Below are 21,226 nucleotides of genomic sequence, written 5' to 3'. Positions count from 1 at the left end.
TCTGGAAGGCCCTTGGCCAGCACTTAGATGCTTCACGTTGGGGAGGAAAGTCAGGGCGCTGGCTGATTGAGAACTCCTGCTCCTATTCAGCAAAAGGCACCGTTGCAAGGAGCCTCAAATGGCTCCCCCAAATCGAGGTGAGGTATGGGGGGTGGAAAGTAAGAGGGTTACAAGAGGGTTTGTGGGGAGCTCTCAGGTGTGGAAGGCTGGGCTTCTTTCTGCAGGTGACCATTCCTCACAAAGCAGAAAGGAATCATGATTTTGTGATTGCTCCTATGTATTTGTGGACCACGTCACACACAAACACGCACACGCACACACGTATTACAGACGAGGCTCAGCGGGATCGAGTGGTCTATTTTCCAATGTGATGCTTGTTATGGCCGAGCCAGACCCGAGCCCAAGTCTTTGGCTCCCAGGTGCTTGCCCTGTCCTGTGTTCCACGTGGAACCGGTTTAAACAATTCTGTGTCTACCGCTCCCCCAGGGCACTCTGAAACCTACAGCTTGGTGACGCGGAAAGAGCCCAAACTTTAACTCCAGACAGAGCTGTTCTGAAGGCAAGGTCCTTCCCTTCCAGGGGAGGCAACTCCTTCCCTCTGACCCTTAGGCTTCCCTTCTGTAAAACAGCATCACCTTGTCGGCTTGCCTTGTGGATTAAGCGAGACAACGCAGCTAAAGCGCTTGGCACGTGGTGGGCACTCAGTGCCTGTTTCAGAGCTGGAAGGGACGCCCCCTGGCCCAAGGGTGTGATGAGTTACAGCCTCCTCTCTGGATCTTGGGAGAAGGGACGTGAGACAGGTCTAGTGTGACACGCCATGCACAGAGGTCCTCGTGGGGTAACCGAGCCCTGTGATATCCCTGTATAATGTGGTCATTTCTGCAGTGAAATCTCCCGTGATGGTAAAGACAAAGGGCTCTTTGCCAGCTAGTGCAACCCAACTGTTTATGTTTAAAATAAATTAGCCACATCGTTGACTTGGTGCAGAACCATGGCTTTGCCTCAGTCCACCCCACACCACCACAAAGGCTGCTGCGAGTGTAGTTTGCGCCCCATCCCTGGGAATCCGGGAGCCTGCTTCGGGCTGGACCGAAAGGCGGCTTTCCTGATGCTGAGGGCCAGGCACAGGTCTGGGGTGCAGAGAGCTGGCTCCCACCCATGCTCCCCCACTACTTGCCCGTGACCTTGGCAAAGTCACTGATCCCTGCACTCAGCCGAGAGCTTCTGTTCTCTGCATCTGTACATCCTCAGGGTCCAGCCAGCGACCAGCAGTGTCCTTTGGGTGAAGGAATCAAGGAATAAATGTCTCTGCTTCACCTTCCCGAAAACGTGGATAATCATTCCTACCCTGAAGAATTGTATTAGGGCTACAGAATAGAAAACGCCATGCACTGTGCCTGGGGCATGGTAGATGCTTAACACATGGGTGCTTCCATTGTTATTCTTATCATGATTATTAGTCGAACCTTGCCTCTGGGCGTAACTGTCACTTCCACAGAATCTGGCAGCGAGCCTCACACGTAGTAGGTGTTCAGTCAGCGATGGAGGATTTTTAAAACCCATTTTCCCCTTTGCTTCCAGTGTGGACTGTGCATCCGATCGGGTTGCTTGGGGCACCTCTCCCCCCTCCCCCCCCCCCTCCTCCCCACCTCCCCTCCCCTCCTCCCCTCTTCAGGGGACACGGTGATGAACGGGGCGGGGTGGGGGGGTGCTACTGTCTTTGATGACTTAGGACCTGCCACGCCTGTTTTCCAGCTCCGCTGTTGGAGGAAGAGCCAAACCAGGCCCCGGGAATTTTCGGTATTTTCTCCAGCTATTCTCATCGCTAACATTTTGTAGTGGGTGGTTCGAGCTGGTGATTTTCCTTTCTTTTGTGCAAACGAGACCAGAATAAACAGCGTAGGGTGAGTCACTTCAGACTCTTAGCTCTTCAATTACTTAAAAACTCAAGAGCCTGATGAAGCTTAGAATGTCACCTTCTTCAGAAGAGCCGTAGCAGATGGGAAATGCTCCACATTCTGAGTAGTTGCTGCCTTCCTGGCACAGGAAATCTGCTAGCAAGCGACTAGTGCCCGGAGAGAAAAGGCCGAGGCAAAGCAGCCTTTACAAGCCTCCCCCTGGAAGCCAAGAGCCTCACACACACGTTATTTACATCTTACTTCGTTTCCTCTTCGCCATGACCTTATGAGGTAATACATGGAATCCTATGAGGTAATGAATAAAGGCCCTCATATATACTTCTTGCCTGCACAGGTGTCTGGCCTGCTGTCCACCATGGCACATCCATGACCTCCTTGAATCCTTGCAGCAACCCTAGGACACAGATAACTGCTGTCTCCCTTTCCGAGACGAGAAAACTGAAGCTCAGAGCAGTGGATTGAGCCCGAGTCTCTGAGTTTATAAAGCCCATAGTCTTAAAACCCTGTGTTTCCCAAACCGTGTCCGGTAAAGCTCTGGGGTCTCTTGAGCTGCTAACTATCAGGGGGGAAGAAAGGGTTTTGTGGTCCAAACGGTTTGGCAATTTTTGCTTGCACACCCCGTCTATGAGAGTCAGCACACATGTCACTTCTTAAAGGTCCTGAGAGATCTTGTGTTAAAGAAATCTGTGGACTCTGTTAGCCTAGCCGTTTGTTTCTCTAACTAACTTGATTGATCATGTAGCTATTCATTCATTCATTCATTCACTCACTCATCTGTTCATTCATTCCCAGAATGTCCATCACCATCTCATGGACCCCTGGGCTTGGTGGCGCAAGGCTAAGGCCATGCCACAATAATCTCTGCCAGAGGACCCGAGAACAGTGCAATTTTACCCCAGTGTTCCCACTGGGGTGAGTTCTTGTGGGGAAAATGCCCAATCAAGAAAAATTTAAGAAATCACTGTTATGAAAAGGGAATGCCATTTTCTTGAATACCCAATGATTATCAGCCCTGCTAAGGTCTCATCTGGCACTTTTAGTTGAAGAGGCACAAAGAGGTCCTCTAGTCTAACGCTATAATAGCATCCAGAGCCTTCACTCCACCCTGGCCTTCCCAAGTGATCGTCCAGCCTCTGTTTACACACCACCAGGGACAGGAAACTTGCTACCTCTCAAAGCAACCTGTTCTACATACATCGCAGCTGTTAGAAAGTCATTCTTTCTACTGACGTGAAATATGCTTCCCAGCAGTTCTTACACAGTGGTTCCTCTTGCCTCTGAGAGCTCTAAAAAATGGTGAAGGCCACGGTCACTTCCCCTAGAGTCTTCTGTTCTACAGGCTAAACATCTCCACTTCCCCCCGGACAAAGTTTCCGGGCCCTTTGGGAGAAGCAGAGAAATTAAGAAAGGATATGGGCCCTGGGGCTTTGGCTGGGGTCGGTGGCGAGGCGGGGGGGGGGGGGGGGGGGGGGGGTTGTCCAAGTCTTTGACCTACTTACTAGTAGCTGTGTGACCTTGGCAATTTATTTAACTTCTCCAAGTCTCAGTTTCTTTATCTGTGAAAAAAATCCTGTAGAATTTTACTGGATTTACTGTAGAATTTTTTGAGGATTAAACGAGATAATGTATGCAAAGCACACAACAAAATTCCTGGCACTGGGTAGGTGGTCAGTACATGTTATTGATCTCGCCTCTCTGCTTCCTCCACCTTTCTGGTCCCTCTCCTCTGCCTGTGTGGTGGCTCCGGCTTGTTACTATCCCCATCTTGATGCTTAAAGAATTCCAGGTGTAGTTGCTCCCCTACAGAGTAGCATAATTTCTCTCATTCTAGAAACCACTTCTTGCCCTGGTTCTGCTGTGAACCCAAAGGTGATCTTGGCCAAGTCACTCCCCCTCTCTGAGTCTTGGTTTCCACATCTGAGGTCCAACTCTGGTGTTCTGGGGTGTTCATAAGTGTTCAAATTCTCTTCCATATTACATACAAGCCAGCAAAGGTTCTGATTTTCCAGAAAATATGGCAAGAGACCCTTTTACCCCAAGCAAAAGAAGTAGACTCTTCAAGGAACAGGAACTAGTATTACTGTTGTTTTTTTCCCATTCTGAAAGACTTGAACATTTGAATTTATTTTCAACTGATCTTGAAATAATGAAAAATCTGGTTGATTAGACTTTGGGTAAAGATTTTAGGCTTCTAGGTTCTGCTCTTACTTGGCGCTGAAAAAAAACCAAAGATTTTGAAGACGCTTATTTTAAAGAGGGTCAAATAAAATAAACTCACTTCTTTTAGAGTTGACTTTGCAAAATAGCCATACTATGCATTATGAAGAGTCTATCAATCAAGTTGATTTTTGATTTGGCCCAAACACAGAATTTATTTTTTGAGCTTGGAAATGCAGATTCTGTACAGGGAGATCATATTTTTTTTTTTTCTGAAAGTTCATCTTAAAGATAATTATTTATAATTTAGATTTCATTTCCCCATGAAAACAAAGTCATAACTGGCGGTCAGGTAGGCTAGACCCACAGATGCTTATTACCTATTCACTGTTGTTAATCATTTATACTTCCCCTTTGAAATGATTTCTATTTTCTTATTGTCACTGTCTTCTGTGGTGACAACACTTGGGGGCTCTATTGTGAATTGAGTGTGTTTTGGGAGGTTGTCCTGGGAACCTAACTATTCTCGAGGGTAAAGGATTCTCCGTAGAACAGCAAGACGAGACTATGGTAACTTGGGGGTCACATGAAATGCTCCCTGTAATTAAAAAGGAACATGGCGTGACAAGGGGAATTCTTGTGCTGCTGGCCACAACTTCATGGCTTATGATCCACTCTGGCAAGAATTAATTTAAAAAACCCTGATGAATGGATAAATACATGTAATATACCCATACAGTGGAATGTTCTTTGGCAATAAAAAGGAATGAAGTACCGATACATGCTGCAACATGGAGGAACCTTGAAAACATCATGCTAAGTGAAAGAAGCCAGGCCCAAAAGATCACATATTGTATGATTCCATTTATATGGAATATCCAGAAGAGGCAAATCTATGAGACAGAGAATAGAGACAGTGGTTGCTTAGGGCTGGGGAGAATGGACAATGGCAGGTAACAGGCACAGGTTTGTTTTGTGGGAGGGCAAACATGTTCTAAAATTCAGTTATGGTGATGATTGCATACCCCTGTGTATACACTTTGAATTGCTCACTTTAAGTGGGTGAATTGTATGGCATATGAGAGTTACATCTCAATAAAGCTATTTTTTTAAAAACAGAATTAAGCAAGGCAGTTGAGGGACTATTTCTCTTTCCTGTGCTCCAGAGAGAACTTTCTCCACTCCCCTGGCTTCGTGCTGGGCTGCTGTTCACATAAATATACTGGAATGTTTGTAACATGGTGATTTGTAATTTAGATAATACTTCTATACCTCACTTAAGAGAGCGCTTCTTTTGCAGAATATTATCCAGTAATGCTACAGTCTAGTAGTATCCATTCATTCATTCACTCATTCATTCATTCCTACAACAAACTTTTCCTGACCACCAATTCTGCACCAGGAGAGCCAAGTTCACATCGGGCAGCCATGTTCATATAAGCCACCAGATTCTAACCAGGGATCCAGGTTCACACCAGGCAGTCAAGTTCATGTCTGGGAGCCAGGTTTTCACTAGGGAATTAGGTTCACGTCAGGAATCCAGGTTTATACCAAAAAAATGAGATTCTCACCAGGGAGCCAGGTTCTTACCGGGATCTGTGTTCAGAAAAATACTTTGATGTGCTAAAGAACCAAAATACCTTGAATTATCCCTTCCTCCCTTCTCTCTGTTCAAATGTTTGCTCTTTAGCAGCAGATTTTTAAGTGGAAAGAAAACAAACATCCAAACATTTGAGGTTATCAACTAAATCAATTAGTGTACTTTATGACAATATTTCCAGCCTGGCTTCAAAGAGGGAATTTGACTGGTGCATTTAAATGTTTATTTACAGGGCTTCCCTGGTGGCGCAGTGGTTGAGAATCTGCCTGCCAATGCAGGGGACACGGGTTCGAGCCCTGGTCCGGGAAGATCCCACATGCCGCGGAGCAACTAGGCCCGTGCGCTGCAACTACTGAGCCCGTGCGTCTGGAGCCTGTGCTCCGCAACAAGAGAGGCCACGATAGTGAGAGGCCCGTGCACCGCGATGAAGAGTGGCCCCCGCTTGCCGCAACTAGAGAAAGCCCTCGCACAGAAACGAAGACCCAACCCAGCCAAAAATAAATAAATAAATAAATGTTTATTGACAGAATATTTTGTCCAAGACAAAAAGCCTAGAACTGAAATGTTCAAGGCAACCACTCACCAGAGCTCTCTCAGAGATGGGGAGAAAGTGTTCCTGAAAAGATAATGCAAGTGAGGGGCAGTGCCCCAAATCTTACTGTGGGCCTCCTCCGTGCCAGATGCTATACTAGGACCTAGGTGGGGCTGGGGTCACAGATGATGGAGACCTGGACCCTGCCTTGGAGGGTCAGAGTTTGCTGGGGGAGAAGAGAAGTCAAGGGGCAAAGAAGATGCTCGTCCCAGAACATCCGGTTTTTGCACGTGACATTCCAAGGGAGGGGTCTGGGTATTTCTGCAGGCAACTCTGTTCCATTTCTTTTCAAGGATTTTACTAATAGACCAGCTTCTTGGATAGAGCTCCTGTTTGGATTATATGAGGCTTGGACACATTGTCTCAATATGGAAAAACAACTCCAAGAACACGGGGTCAGGTGCTGTGCATTTAAACTTGGCAAAATCCTACCGTAAAAACAAAGGGGCTGTGTTGGAACTGGAGTTCCCCTCTGCTTAATGTTAATTATTATGCTCTTGCTTTCTGGGTCCTGAATTATTCATGAGGCCAGATATAAAATATGATGATGATTGGCAATCTCCAGCTGTGGCACCTGAATGTGTAGATGTCGCATCTGTTTCCAGAAAACGTAGACTGGGGTAAGGAACTCACGGGTCTCAGGGCTTTGGGGGAGCAGGAGGTGGCAGGGAGGGGAAGAGGTAGTCCGGAGAAGTGAGGTCAACGGGAGAAAGGTAAAGCGATGTGGCTTTCAGAGAAGGTGGCTGTGAGCTGAACAACGTATGGGCTAACAATATGTAGAGCAAGAGGGCTGACTGAACTGGAGGTGCTGGGTAAAGGTCAAATGAATGAATGAACGAATGCATGCATACTTGCTAAAACGTCCATGCTTGAAGGGAGCAGGGGAAGGAAACTGGCTTTGGCAGGGTGCTTCCTTTGAAACATTTTGTTTAATTCTCACTACCATGCAATGAGGCTAGGAGGATGTGGACACACCTATTCATTTAATCCCCATGACTCTCTGATCTGGGTATTAGCATCGCTGCTTTGCAGTGCTGGAAGCTGGGGCTACTGCCTTCCCTTGGCTAGTTGGGGGGACTTCAGGTCATGCTGTCCCATATCCACTGGCCACTCGCTGATTTGGGGGATAGGCAGGCACCCCTATGAACATCAGGTGCTGTTGGGAGGGGCCGTCAAAGCCCTCCCTCCTTGGGAGGAGGAAGAGCTGGGCAGGGAACCCTGCCTGACACAGCCCCTTAGTCCGAGTTTGATGGGGAATCGATTGCCTCTTCTGGTCCTCTCCATCTAAAGCAATATCTGTGACTCTTTCCTGGACCTGGCATAGAAAAGGCGCCTCCTGAGTGTAAACGGCAGCCTTTTTGGGGGGGCAACTTGGCACTCTCTATAAAAGTGAAAAACTACTAATAATTCTGACTTGGCAACCCTGGGGGAATACTTGCACCTGTACAAATTGATGCATGTACTGTGGCAATGTTTGTTACAGCAAGAAAACAAGAACCACCCAAGTGTTCATCAACAGAGGGGTGACTAAATACAATACTCTGTACAGAGAGGTAGTGGTTAGAAGTCAGGATGTGGAGCCCTGCTCGACACTTACTGTCTGTGTGATTGGAACAAGCTACTAATCTTTCTTTGCCTCAGTTTTCTCATCTGTAAAGTGGGAATAATAATAGCACTCATAGGGTTCTTACAAGGATTACAAGAATGAATCCAGGTCAAGTGCTTAGAACAGTGCCTGGAATATAGTCATGAGTTAATACATCTTAGTAATTAACAGTACTCTATAAATATGCCCTCATTCATAAGACTTCCTCTTATCCCCCTCCCCCCAGCCCCCAGCCCTCTGAGAATCAAGCCTTTCCCTCTGGCCACGTGGCCATCGAGCTAGTTCTGGTTCCAAGGGACAGCTGACCCCATGGAGCTTAGGGGCTGGGGCTGTGTTCAGTCCTAAAACTCAGAAAGTGAAAAGAGTTACCAACATAGTATAGCTCTGAGCCGCCAGCTGAGGCTTCAGCGGGAGCTGGATTATGCAGTGAGCTTGCTCTGACTCCCAGGGCTAAGATGACACTGGCTACAGTCCTCAGTTTCAGCCAGCAACAGCCAGCAAACGTGAGGAAGTATAGGGATTTGTGCTTTCTATAGGGAAAAGGAAATTCCATAGCCCTAGTCAGTGGTGTGGTTACTAACAGTCTCCCTAAGATCATCACTTCAGACTTTCTCCTTCCTCCTTCATTTTTTCCCATTTATTTATCAAGAATTTATAGTGATCCCACCATGTGCCAGTCAGCATTATAAGGATTCTGGGCACACAGAGGCAAAGAAAATGCCTGTCTTTCAAGGAGCTTGCGGTCTAAGGGAAGGACCAGACGAGGGAATAAATAATTATAGGGCAACTGCGAGCTCCATGTGATAAGAACTTCATCTGGGAGAGGATGGGCCCAGCCGGCAGGTGGGGGCTTTGAACAGGGACTTGATGGAGTGACGCGACTTGAACCTACAGAGATGCCAGGCGGTATTTCCCACGTGGAGTCCTTGCTTTTCTCCCGCTGAGGCGATCTTGGGGTCCTCACCACTTAGACGGAGCCAGGAAGCCGTCAGGCCCGCCCCCATTGCCTGCTTATAGTTTAAATGGCCAAGGAGGAGTGCTTAATGGCTACGGGGTGATGAAAATGTTCTCGAACTAGAGTGGTGATGGTTGCACAAAACTGGGAATGTACCAAGTGTCATAGGATGGACACTTTAAAAAGGTTAAACTGGCGAATTTTACGCTTTGTTATTGTTACCACATTTTTTTTTTAAAGGGAAATTGCAATTTTAAAAAAGGGAAATTGCAGGGAAGATGCAGCTTTGGAAGAGAACTGTGAGAAGATGAAGCTGCAGAGTGTAGAGCCTCCCTGGTCCCCTGCGTCCTAAGGAGACAGGTGCACGTACAGTCACATCCATGTGAGCGTGTGATGTCCACGAGTGTGTGACATCCAGAGAGCGTGTGATAGCCACATGATATCTGTCCCATTCATGTGAGTGTGTCCCACCCACCATCCCAGCGGCGGGGCAGACCTGCCTGGAAACCTCTAACAGGTGACAGTGAGTGTGCATCACACAGGAGAAGCACGAGCGACCTCTCAGCGTCAGAAGCTGCACAGGTGTGAATGAGCTGCGGCCAAGAAATGTTTACATCTCCTCCCTGCCAGTTAAAGTCTCTATCCACGCCCCTTCCCTGCGCTGGAGCAACGGTCTGGCTGACCCCCAGCTCTTTCCATCACATGAAGGTGACACACCTGCATCCCACGTTCCCCTCTGCCCTCCAGGAGCTGGATCTCAGCTATACTGATGCAGAATCCAAGAGACTGACATGGGGACGCTGAGAGAGGTCCTCAGGATGGTCCCTGAAAGTTGAGCAGGGTGTAGGAAGGTTCATCCAGAGGAGAAACCACCCAGGGCAGTGGTACGATTAGCCATGACATTTCCCTTGAACTTGGAAATACAAGTTCATATACTCTGAGAGGCGACTTACAACTGGACGATTTGGGCAGATCACCCAGCTTCTCTGGGATGGGATGAGTTATACCCAGCAAGGTCTCTGATGGGGAAGGGGATTCGAAAGGAGGGGAGGAAAGAGGAATAAAAATGAAACAGAGTCTATAAGGACTAATGGAAATTACTAACAGCATTCATGGCTTATCCAGTGTTCATCCCTTCAATCACTCATTTGTGTGTTGATTCAACAAGCACCTCTGTACCGAGGGCTGTGGAAGAGAACACAGACATGAGGAATGTGGTCCCTGCTCCTAGGGGGCTCAGAGGAGAGCTGAGGATGGGATGAATATGGAGATAGTTTTCCAGTGTAACAAGTGCTCTGATCCAGGTTTGTACAGGCTACCCCTGGGGCGTGGGGGATGGCGAGTATTCTATTCGGTTGGCCAAAAGGTTTGTTCGGTTTTTTCCATAAGATGGCTCTAGTAGCACTAAGTTGTCTTTAACTTCATTCAAAACAATTTTGTTAGATTGTATGTGACAGCTGTCATATCAGCGTGCATTTAAAAAAGACTTATCAAAATTGGTGAATTTTTGTGTAGGCATTTTAATATTGAAGATGGAAGAAAAAAGCAACATTTTTGGCATATTATGCTTTATTATTTCAAGAAAGGTAAAAACGCAACTGAAATGCAAAAAAAGATTTGTGCAGCAGATGGAGAAGGTGCTGTGACTGACGGAAGGTGTCAAAATGGTTTGCCAAGTTTTGTGCTGGAGATTTCTCTCTGAATGATGCTTCATGGTTGGGTAGACCAGTTGAAGTTGATACCGGCCAAATCGAGACATTAATTGAGAACAATCAACGTTATACCACATGGGAGATAGCTGACATACTCAAAATATCCAAATTAAGCGCTGAAAATCATTTGCACCAGCTTGGTTATGTGAATCGCTTTGACGTTTAGGTTCCACGTAAGGTAGGCGAAAAAAACCTTCTTGACCATATTTCTGCATGCGATTCTCTGATTCTCTATTTAAATGTAATGAAAACGTTCCGTTTTTAAAACAAATTGTGACAGGCAATGAAAAGCGGATACTGTACAATAATGTGGAACGAAAGAGATCATGGAATGAGCGAAATGAACTACCACCAACCACACCAAAGGCCGGTCTTCCTCCAAAGAAGGTGATGTGGGATTGGAAGGGAGTCCTCTATTATGAGCTCCTTCTGGAAAACCAAACGATCAATTCCAACAAGTACTGCTCCCATTTAGACCAACTGAAAGCAGCACTCGACGAAAAGCATCTGGAATCAGTCAACAGAAAACGCATAATCTTCCATCAGGATAACGCAAGACTGCATGTTTCTTTGATGACCACGCAAAAACGATTACAGCTTGGCTGGGAAGTTCTGATTCATCTGCTGTATTCACCAGACATTGCACCTTCAGATTTCCATTTATTTTGGGCTTTACAAAATTCTCTTAATGGAAAAAATTTCATTTTCCTGGAAGACTGTAAGAGGCACCTGAAACAGTTCTTTGCTCAAAAAGATAAAAAGTTTGGGGAAGATGGAATTGTGAAGTTGCCTGAAAAATGGCAGAAGGTAATGGAACAAAAGGGTGAATGTGTTGTTCAATAAAGTTCTTGGTGAAAATGAAAAATGTGTCTTTTATTTTTACTTAAAAACCGAAGGCACCTTTTGGCCAACCTAATAACTATGGGAGGAAGGTCTCGGGCAAGACTTCATGGAATAGAAATTGCCCGTGTTGGGCCCTTGTAAGGCAGGTGTGTTTTCCCATGCAGGTGGGAGATATGGCTCGAAGGGCATTGCAGGAGAGGGAACAGGGCGAGCAAAGACGTGTGGAGCTATGAAATGGCACGGCTCATTCTGGGAACTGAAATACAGCCAGTGTGTAGGACATGCAGGACATGGTAAACAGACATCTCCTTGTCGCTGGCTAGCTGGGTGACCTTGGAACAAGCTGTTTTTCTGGTTTGGGAGATGTCTCCATCTGTATAATGAGGGGATCAGATGAGATGATTCTCTGGGGCCTTTCCAGCTCTGGCTGCTCCTGGGGGCACTGAGTTCCCCATCACCCAAGGTATTCAAGCAGGGAGGAATCCATCCCACCCAGCTGGGATTGTAGTCTTTGATAGGCATTTGGACCAGATGGCCTTGAAGGTCCTTTCCAGCCCGGAGCCGCCCTGATTCTGGGACCCAGATGGGGCCTGCGGGGCTGGGCCAGGCAGCCGAGGATGGTCATGCAGGACATCTGTTCCCTTCTCCACGTCCCAGGTGGGGCCCATGCTAATTCATGAAAGCCTGATGTGCACACACAGGCTGGCCACTGAATGACCCATCGGAGGACGTTTCACTTCTGCCTAATAATGGTCAGAGGGACCCTCAAGGCCAAAAGCTGGCAGCTGTGTGCTCGAAATGACAGCAGACAACTGTGGACTCTGGCTTCTGCTGTATTAACTCAATATGTATCAGAACTTCTGCTCTTCTGGGCTCAGAAGTCACTCCAGTGAGATCGCCTGTCTTTGGTGGAAGCCGATGCCCAGTGACAGGTTCTAAAACGCTGAAGGTGAAAGGGAAGGTGACACAGAGCCCTGCCCACCAGTCCAGAAGCCACGAACAAGGGAAACATCTACTGCCCCTCCATCTTGTTGTGGCCATGGTGCAGAGTCATGGAGCACGGGGAGGGCTTCCAGCTCAGCTCTGCCACCTTCTCAGCTGGGTGATCTGGGGGCCGCCACATCCTCTCCAGAAGCCTCTGTTTTCTCTGCTGTTCGATGGGGATAATCATGTCCATATGTACCAAATAAAATAATAGGGGGTATTCTGTAAGTTGTCTCATACAGTGTAGGTGTCAGGGTTAATGGTAGGTCCCACTTCTAGGTGATGTGCCAACGAAAATATGTCCAAGAGACATGGAGGCTGTTTTGATATTTGAGTATGTATATATTATATAGTATTATGAGTATTATATGATATTTGATATTTGAGTATGCATATATTATTTGAGTATATATATATTATACAGTATTATGAGTATTATATGATATTTGATATTTGAGTATGCATATATTATTTGAGTATGTATATATTATATAGTATTATGAGTATTATATATTTGATATTTGAGTATGCATATATTATTTGAGTATGTATATATTATATAGCATTATGAGTATTACATGATATATAATTTTTTTCTTTCTACCTTTTGACTCCCGTCCCCCATTTCTCCCCCCCACCCCAATCTGTTAATCTGTTCTCCGTATCTATGAGCTTTTTTACCATTTGTTTGTTTGTTCAGATTCCACATATAAGAGAGATTATATGGTACTTATCTTTCTCTGTCTGACTTACTTCACTCGGCATAATACCCTCCAGGTCCATCCATGTTTTTGCAAATGGCAAGATTCCCTTCTTTTTTACGGCTGAGTAATATTCCATTGCATATATGTACCACATCTTCTTTATCCATTCATTCATCAATGGACACTTAGGTTATTTCCATATCTTGGCTACTAGAAATAGTGCTGCAATGAACACAGGGGTGCATATATCTTTTCAAGTTAGTGTTTTCATTTTCTTCGGATAGTGGAATTGCTGGATCACATGGTAGTTCTATTTTTAATTTTGGGAGGAACCTCCATTCTGTTTTCTATAGTGACTGCACCAATTTACATTCCCACCAACAGAGCACAAGAGTGTATGAGGGTTCCCTTTTCTCCACATCCTCATCAACACTTATTTCTTGTCTTTTTGATGATAGCCATTCTAACAGGTGTGAGGTGATATCTCATTGCGGGTTTTTTAAATTAATTAATTAATTAATTAATTTGGTTGCTCTGGGTCTTTGCTTGCGGCAGCCAGGCTCCTTCATTGTGGCTCACCGGCTCCTTAGTTGTGGCTCACCGGCTCCTTAGTTGCAGCACACGGTCTCCTTAGTTGTGGCCTGTGAACTCTCAGTTGCTGCATGCATGTGGAATCTAGTTCCCTGACCAGGAATCGAACCCGGGCCCCCTGCATTGGGAGAACAGAGTCTTATCTACTGCGCCACCAAGGAAGTCCCTCTCGTTGTGCTTTTGATTTGCATTTCCCTGATGATTAGTGATGTTGAGCATCTTTTCATGTGCCTACTGGCCATCTGTTTGTCTTCTTTGGAAAAATGTCTATTCAGATCTTCTGCCCAGTTATTAAATGGATAGTTTGGTTTTTGCTATTGAGTTGTAGGAGTTTTGTAAAAAAAATATATTTGGATTTTAAAAATATATTGATTTGTGAAATGGATTTTCAGAAATCTATTTCTTGCTTAAGTCACAGAAGAGATTTAAGCTGGGTTCTGTGCTAATTCACCCATTCCTTGTGTAGCCCAGTTTGTAGACAGCCATCCTGCCACGCTCGGGGGAAATGGCAGGACAAGAGAAGCGGGTCTTGGGAAAACCCAGCAGGTCACTCAGGCCATTTCCTTGGAAGGAAAATCATGCTCCTCCCACAGGAGGAGCCACAGATGCATTGGCAAAGGCTTTGGAGTCTGGCAGGCCTGGGGACCCATTCTACCTGTGCCACCTACTTGCTATGTGACTGGAGCAACTGTCCTGTCTAAGCCACAATCCCTCACGTGTAAAATGGGAAATAATGTTGCCAACCTTACGGTGTTGTGAGGATTAGCAATGATGAGGTAAAGCACCTAGTACAGTGCCTGGCACAGATAGACACTCCATAAAGGTGCTAAGAGTACTCATTAAGAACAGTAAGTCACACACAGGGTGTGACCCAGAATTTGCTCAATGAGATATCACAGATATTACAGAGACCAGCCAACCATGTGAGCCCAGGATATCTCACTCAGTTCCTCTGTGGGCCTAGGAAATGCATCTTCTAACAGTCAATACCAATGAAGTAGGTATCAAATGCCAGCTATGAGCTCAGTACTGTGACAGGTGCCCTGGGGGAGAGAAACAGAGAACGCCCCTCTGTTAAACAAAGGGAGAACCCAAGAGCTGCCCAGCTTGGGGAGCCTAAGACAGGGCTCTCTGGTCCTTAGAGAGCTGGGCATCCAGGGCAGAGGAGCCAGCTGAGGGCCCAAGGCCCACCTGTGTGCTAACAATGTTGCTTAGACGAGGGGAGAGAAAAGCTGCTGGGTGCCTTCTTGCAATGGGGACATGGCATCAGCTGGCCAGGCGCTCTTCCTCTCCACCTTCAGGAGGAAATGTACCCCTGTGTGCCCAGGCCTAGCCACACACAGGGTGTGACAAGTGTTAATTTGTGGGGCTTGGCACTCTTTGGGGAGGGAATTCCAGGTGCTGGGTGCCTGGAGTGTGGCCTGGGACGGGGGAGAGGGGGCGGGTGGAGGGTGGAATTCCCGGTGGTCATGGTCCCTTGGCCCTCAGACTGCTCACTCTATAGGGTGGTTCATGGCAGGCTAAGGGCCAGAATGGGCCCTCCAAAGCATGGGGCCTGGATCTGAGGGTGTCCTGCTGCCCTAGCTTGTGGCAGCCGTGTCTCCTCACGGCTGGACCCTGTTGCATCTTCCAGGGGCACGAGCTGGAGTCCCATCCCAGACCTGATGGGCCACTGCTGCAGTCCCAGTCCCCAGATCTGAGCCTCAGATACTGACTCTGATGTGTGTTGGATCCAGGCCTGACGGGCCCCTTTGGGCCCGGTGATCAGGGTCCTGGAACTGCCCCCCGGGCCCCCTGTTTCTCAAGCCTAGAAACTCTCCTTCCCAGCCTGCTTCTCTGGTTACCATCTTGCTTCAGCATTTCTCAACAATGGAGTCTCCTGCTTTTGCAGGCATCTTTCAGCAAACCCTGATAACAACATTTGCAGAAAACCGAGGAGATTGGCAACGGGGAGGGAGGCAAGGAGAGGGCACTGAGTAAGAATCCCGATACCTGGGTGCTACCCAGCTCTGCCACTAACTGTTGTTTATTGCTGTAGAAATAGGCATAACATAACGTTTACCATTTTAAACCATTTTAAAGTGTACAATTCAATGCCACTTATTTTTCTTTTTTAATAGACAAATCAAGTATCCTCCGCAGCTTCAGTTTCCTTGTTCACATTCATTACTTACTTTTTTTTCAGTCCACAAGTATTTATTATCTAGGGCATTGCCAACACCACAGTAGGTACTTGAACAGTTTTGCTAACTTACTCCTCAAATAAATTTGAACAACCCTTAACCACCTCGGACATTTTTAAGCAGCATCTAACTACAATTTATTTTGTATTTGTGCCTTAAATGTATTTCCACCACAACCTTGGGTTGTAAATTTCACTCATTGAATTTATGTAAAATGTCCATCCTACAACCTGTAGGGGAGGAAAAAGTTTTCTTCAAACCTCTTTAGGGTCCCTGGTGCTGTCTGAGAAAAGCATACTCGTTTTGTTGAATCTTTAGATGGACATGGGAGCCTTCACTAGAGAAGGGAGACCCAAATAAATGATCAGAGCAGGAAGCTTATAAACCTTTTAGACAAAGAAATAATAATTGTGTGAAGAATGGACAAGACAAAGGGGTCTGGGCTGGTAGTTAGTGGTGAAGAAATAACTAGCAAGATAAGGGTCAGCTTAACAAGGTCTGTTTATACAGCCTGTTTGGCCCCCAATCCCTGTCTCTGGTGGTAAGGATATCTTCCTACCTCCTGATACAGGGAGAGCCCCTGTCACATGGGAGTTTTCTGACCTGTTTCTGGGAAGAAAGGCAAGGGGGGGAGGTCAGAGTGACCATCCTGCTTCTGCTGTTTGCTCGAATTCCTTCAGCTGAAGATATTCGACAGGCCAGGGTGCCATATTTTGGGGGTACCATGCCGTGAACCCCATCAAACCTAAATGGCAAAGCTGTCCTCACTGTCAAATGATTCAGCCAAATCAGACTTACTTTCACCCCACAAAATCTGACATCCCTTTTCAATTCAAATAAACCCATTAATATGCATCCCCGTGGCCACTTCCAAACGCCAAGAGAGATGAAGACGGTGAGGCAGGTGGACAAAGGCAACACAGAGCCTTTGACACAGGGCTGCCCCCCCATGACTGCGAACTGAACCCCCCTTGCTTTGCCCTTAGGGGCATCTCCCTCTGGAGCTGTGGATTCTTGAGTTGTCCCTTTGATGGCACGAGGAGAACTGCACCGCTCGGGGCAGTGCCCCCCAGAAGGTGTGAGGCCTGCCTTTCTCTGTAAAGTGGGAGAAGCGGGGTCACCAGAGGGGAGCTGAGAGGGCCATCGGCATATCACAGGCACAGTCCCACGCCTGTGGTGACCGCCTGGAACTTGCAGATCTGCAGGCTGATTCTTTTACCCCTTTCTGTGCCTCTGCACCCCCTGGAAACTCTTCCTGAACCCGCACCCTCAGCGATCTGGGTCCCTGGTTTGAGGACAGCCGTACGAGATGATTGTCACTCCTAGCATTCTTGGATCCATGCCTGTGTTGAGGCGCCACCAAAACCCCCAATCCTCCTTTTCCCACCCCCTGAACATCCAGGCTGGGCCAACAGTGCCCTGGGCAGAGAGAGGCCCAGGAGCTGAAGGGCAGCAAAGTGTGTCTCCCCAAAATATGACTGTAGGAGTTCAGGACATGCCACCCCAAAATATGCTGCTTTGGCATATTGATTATTTGGGGCTGTAGGCACTTAAAAAACAGCAGACACAGGAAAAGGCTTTCTCTGAACTCCTCTTATCTGTTTAAAGATAAATCCCCAAAAGGAACTCAGTTGTCATAAATCCCCTCCCTGGGAATGTCATCAACTGGGGAAGATTGACTCTTGTCACAGGAGGGAAGACTTGAAGTGTGACCCCAGGCACACTTCACCACAAACACCACACCTCCCACCTGTTCTTCTAAGGACCAGTGCATCCTTCCTCGAGAGCATTTAGTCTCCCCTAAGAGGTCTACATCCACTTCCCCCCCACTACCGCTTTCCCTCATTAAGATGGTATTTATTCCTAAATTCTAAAGCTACCTCTGTTACTCATTGTCTCCTGGGTATCTTCCATGTATAACATGAGATATACATGTTAATAAACTTCTGTTTGTTTTTCTCTTGTTCATCTGTCTTTTGTGACAGAGATCTCAGCTACGAACTCAGAAGGGTAGAGGGAAAATTATTCTTCCTCCCCTACAGAGATTTTCACTCCAGAAACAGAAAGCTCACATACTATGCCACTGTGTATGTCATTTTCTCCTGAGTTGGAAATCTACTATCTGACCTGAATCATACACACATGAACTCTTTGCAGAATTTGAAAACTGAAATGTCATTTTAGGTCACTGAATTGGAAATTGAACACACACACACGCGCGCATACACACACACACACACGCATTTTATTTTTTGGTAAAGCAGATTGTTAAAGGACACCCCCAGTGCACAGGCTCACAAATTCAGCTTCTGTATACTGGGTTTCCTTTAAGCGGGGCAGCGCTGCCAAGCCCTGGATACTGTATCGTAAAGAGGAAAGTAGGTCATGGCCACAGGCTGGCACCTCTCAGCATACATCAGTTGCTTTGCAGGGAGATAAAGCCTGTCCCCCACAAGGAGGCAATCATGTGGGCACCCACATGGCCACTCGGCCTCCTTCTGTGAGGCTGAAACAGAAACCAAGTTCCTGGGGAATGCATTTTCTTACAACCACCAAAATGCGCGGAGCAATTTTTTTTTTCTTTGAAGTTAGCAACTTTGAAAAGGGAAGGTGAAGTTCGTGAAAACCCGTGGATGTTCTACAACTACACCATACATCTTTTATGAGGTTTGGGGTAGGCTGAGCGCCTTCCTGTAATTTACTAAAAATGGGGGCCTAAGAGGCCACCAGCTCTTACTGCTAGGTTTCCCTTCATCTCAGGAAAGGCTGTGATTCGCTGTCCTGGCCAGGCCCCTGCAGCGTCCAGAGGGCCTGGTGGTTTGTGGCTGGTTTGTTGAGCTGGAGCAATGGGTCCTGTGGTGGGAGGGGAGCGGCTTGAGTGGGTCCGGTCTGCTGGCCATAGACACTGGGTTCACCCATCTCGAGGGTACACGGACGGATCAAGTCTGTGATGTTAATCATACTCCTGCGTCCCCCCATGGAATCAGGCTGAGGGTAGACACACAGCTGTGACCTCATCCTTTCCTGCCCTTTCTGGCTTCCTTCTTTCCCTTTCTCCTGAGGGCATGTGGCTCTGGTCCCATTTACTTTCCCCTACACTGTACTTGTCTTTCTATCCTCTGTTTTTTGGAAAGCAAGGTCACTGCTGGACCCAGCCAGAGCACGAGATGTTAAGACAAACACAGCCACAGAGGCAGGCAGCCAATGCTCACCCGCGTCTGTCTTAATTCCTGGGAATAACCATATACATGGACAAAACCAAGCTGGCCCTTGCTCCTCCCCTTCCTCCTTCCCGGTTCCTGCAGTCGGTCTTAACACAGGGAAACCACATGAGGGCAGGACTCCCTGCATCCCTGGCTGATGTGGGAGGGAATTCCCTGTAGCTGGCGGATTTTTAGAGTAGCTACAGCAGAGCCAGGCAGAGATGACTCAGACACGGGATGGGAATTCCCATCTTCCCATCTTCCAGTTCTGAGAGTCCCCGCCCTATTTCTGACTCAAGTCATTTGTGGAATGAGTCAGGGCATAAGTGCAAATTCTATAAACATATGTGGTGACAGTAGGAGTGGCTTAGGGGCTTGGAAAGCTGATGGGTGACCCTAGTCCAGCTCCCTTAGGGCACAGGTATCACCTGGGCTTCTTCAACATGGTTGGGGGGGGGTCCTCTGCTCCCCCTTCTACCGACCTCTGCTCAGGAAAGGAACCAGCCCTGTGTGGGCCCAGCCTTGGCTTCCAGGTAGCCTGTCTGACCTCCTTGGTGACAGATGGAGAGGCATTTTGCCCCAGGATGGATCAGACCCAGAGTCTCACCCACACCTGATTTAGATGATGAGATACTGGAACTTCTTGAATCGATAAAATTTAGATAAGGTTTTGGACTTAGAGGTGATGCTGGAATGGGGTTAATACTTTGGGGGGCATTGGGATGGGGGTGAATGTATTTTGCATGTAGAAAGGATGTGAGCTTTGGGGGGAGGGGCCAGAGGGCAGACTGTAGTGGGTTGAATAGTGTCCCCTTAAAATCCCTTTCCACCTGGAACGTCAGAAGGTAACCTTCTTTGGAAATAGGGTCTCTGCAGATGTTAATTAGTTAAGGATTTTGAGATGAAATCAGCCTGGATTTAGAGTGGGCCCTAAACCCAGTGACTGGTGTCTTTATCAGAGCAAAGAGAGGAAGACTTGAACAGGGAGAGACACAGAGATAAGGCCACATGAAAATGGCGGCAGAGACGGGAGTCACGTTGCCTTGTGCGAGTCAAGGAACACCCAGAGCCACAAGAAGCTGGACTAGGCAAGGAAAAGGTCTTTCCTAGAGCTTCACAGGGACCATGACCCTGCCAACACCTTGACTTTGGACTTCTGGCGCCAAATGTGAAAGAATAAGTTTCTGTCGTTTTAAACCACACAGTTTGTGATAATTTGTTATCGCAGCCCTAGGAAATGAACACAGACTGTGGTACAGGGACACAGAATTCACACCGAAGATGGTGCTACCGAGAAGTCCGTCATCTGGGTGGGCAGTAGAGTATCATCAGAGCCAGACCAAGTTATTGGTGGCTTTCCCCCAACAATGCCAGGTGGCAGCTGGTGAGGCGTGTTAGGGGAAGCCAAACCCTACCCAGGGCTGGGCCTGGGGTGGCACACGGTTGGGGCCACAGCAGGGTACAGTGCAGGAAGGCATCTTTGGAAGCGGTTGGGCTCTGGAATTAGGTAGACTTGACATTGCCACTTAGTAGATGCTGGACCCTGAGCTTGTTCTTTGACCGCTCTGGGGCTTGGCTTTCACAGCTGTAAAATAAATGCATTTGTATCTCCCTGGCGGGGCTGAGGAAGGATTCAATGAGGCATGCACTTGGTACACAGTGGGTATCTCACTGTTAATCCCATGCCACTAAGGCTGACCTATGTGCCCTGGGGTAAGTACGCCCTCTCCGAGGGTCCCAGTCTCCGTCTCCTCCACGCAAAGTCACTGCTACTTCTCCTACCCACCAGTGAGCACTTTCCCTGTGCCGTGGGCTGCGTCAAGAGCTTCTCGTCCGTTATCTCGTTTAATCCTCATCACATCCCTGGGAGCTATTATTATCTCATTTCACAAATGAGGAAACTGGAGCACAGAAAGTGTAAGTCATTAGGATTCCAACCCAGTAGGCCTGTGTCGTTCGGAGCCGGAGCTGCTGAGCACGATAATAAAGGTGGCTGGTGTTTTCCTGGTCACAGGTTTTGTTTTTGTGTTTGTTGAAAGCTCCGTTCCTCCACCTGATTCTACTGCCACCAGGGCCTGAAGCCACGTGCTGGCTGGTTCGGTGGTGAAGAACGGTGCCGCTGCAACTGAAGAGGCCAAGCTGGAGAACCCTTGATGCCGCCTCTCCCGGGAGCTGCC

General features: G+C 47.4%; 1 protein-coding gene across 2 annotated transcripts in view; it reads right to left on the bottom strand.

Moving 5' to 3' along the window:
• Positions 1 to 21,226, bottom strand: part of ASIC2 (acid sensing ion channel subunit 2) — a 1,030,973-nt gene that overhangs the window by 176,024 nt on the left and 833,723 nt on the right. The window lies entirely within an intron of this gene.

This window comes from Eschrichtius robustus, chromosome 20 (genome assembly GCF_028021215.1).
Source record: "Eschrichtius robustus isolate mEscRob2 chromosome 20, mEscRob2.pri, whole genome shotgun sequence".
NCBI lineage: Eukaryota > Metazoa > Chordata > Mammalia > Artiodactyla > Eschrichtiidae > Eschrichtius > Eschrichtius robustus.
Note: the sequence above shows the minus strand (reverse complement) of the source record. Positions and strands in the feature narration are given on the sequence as shown.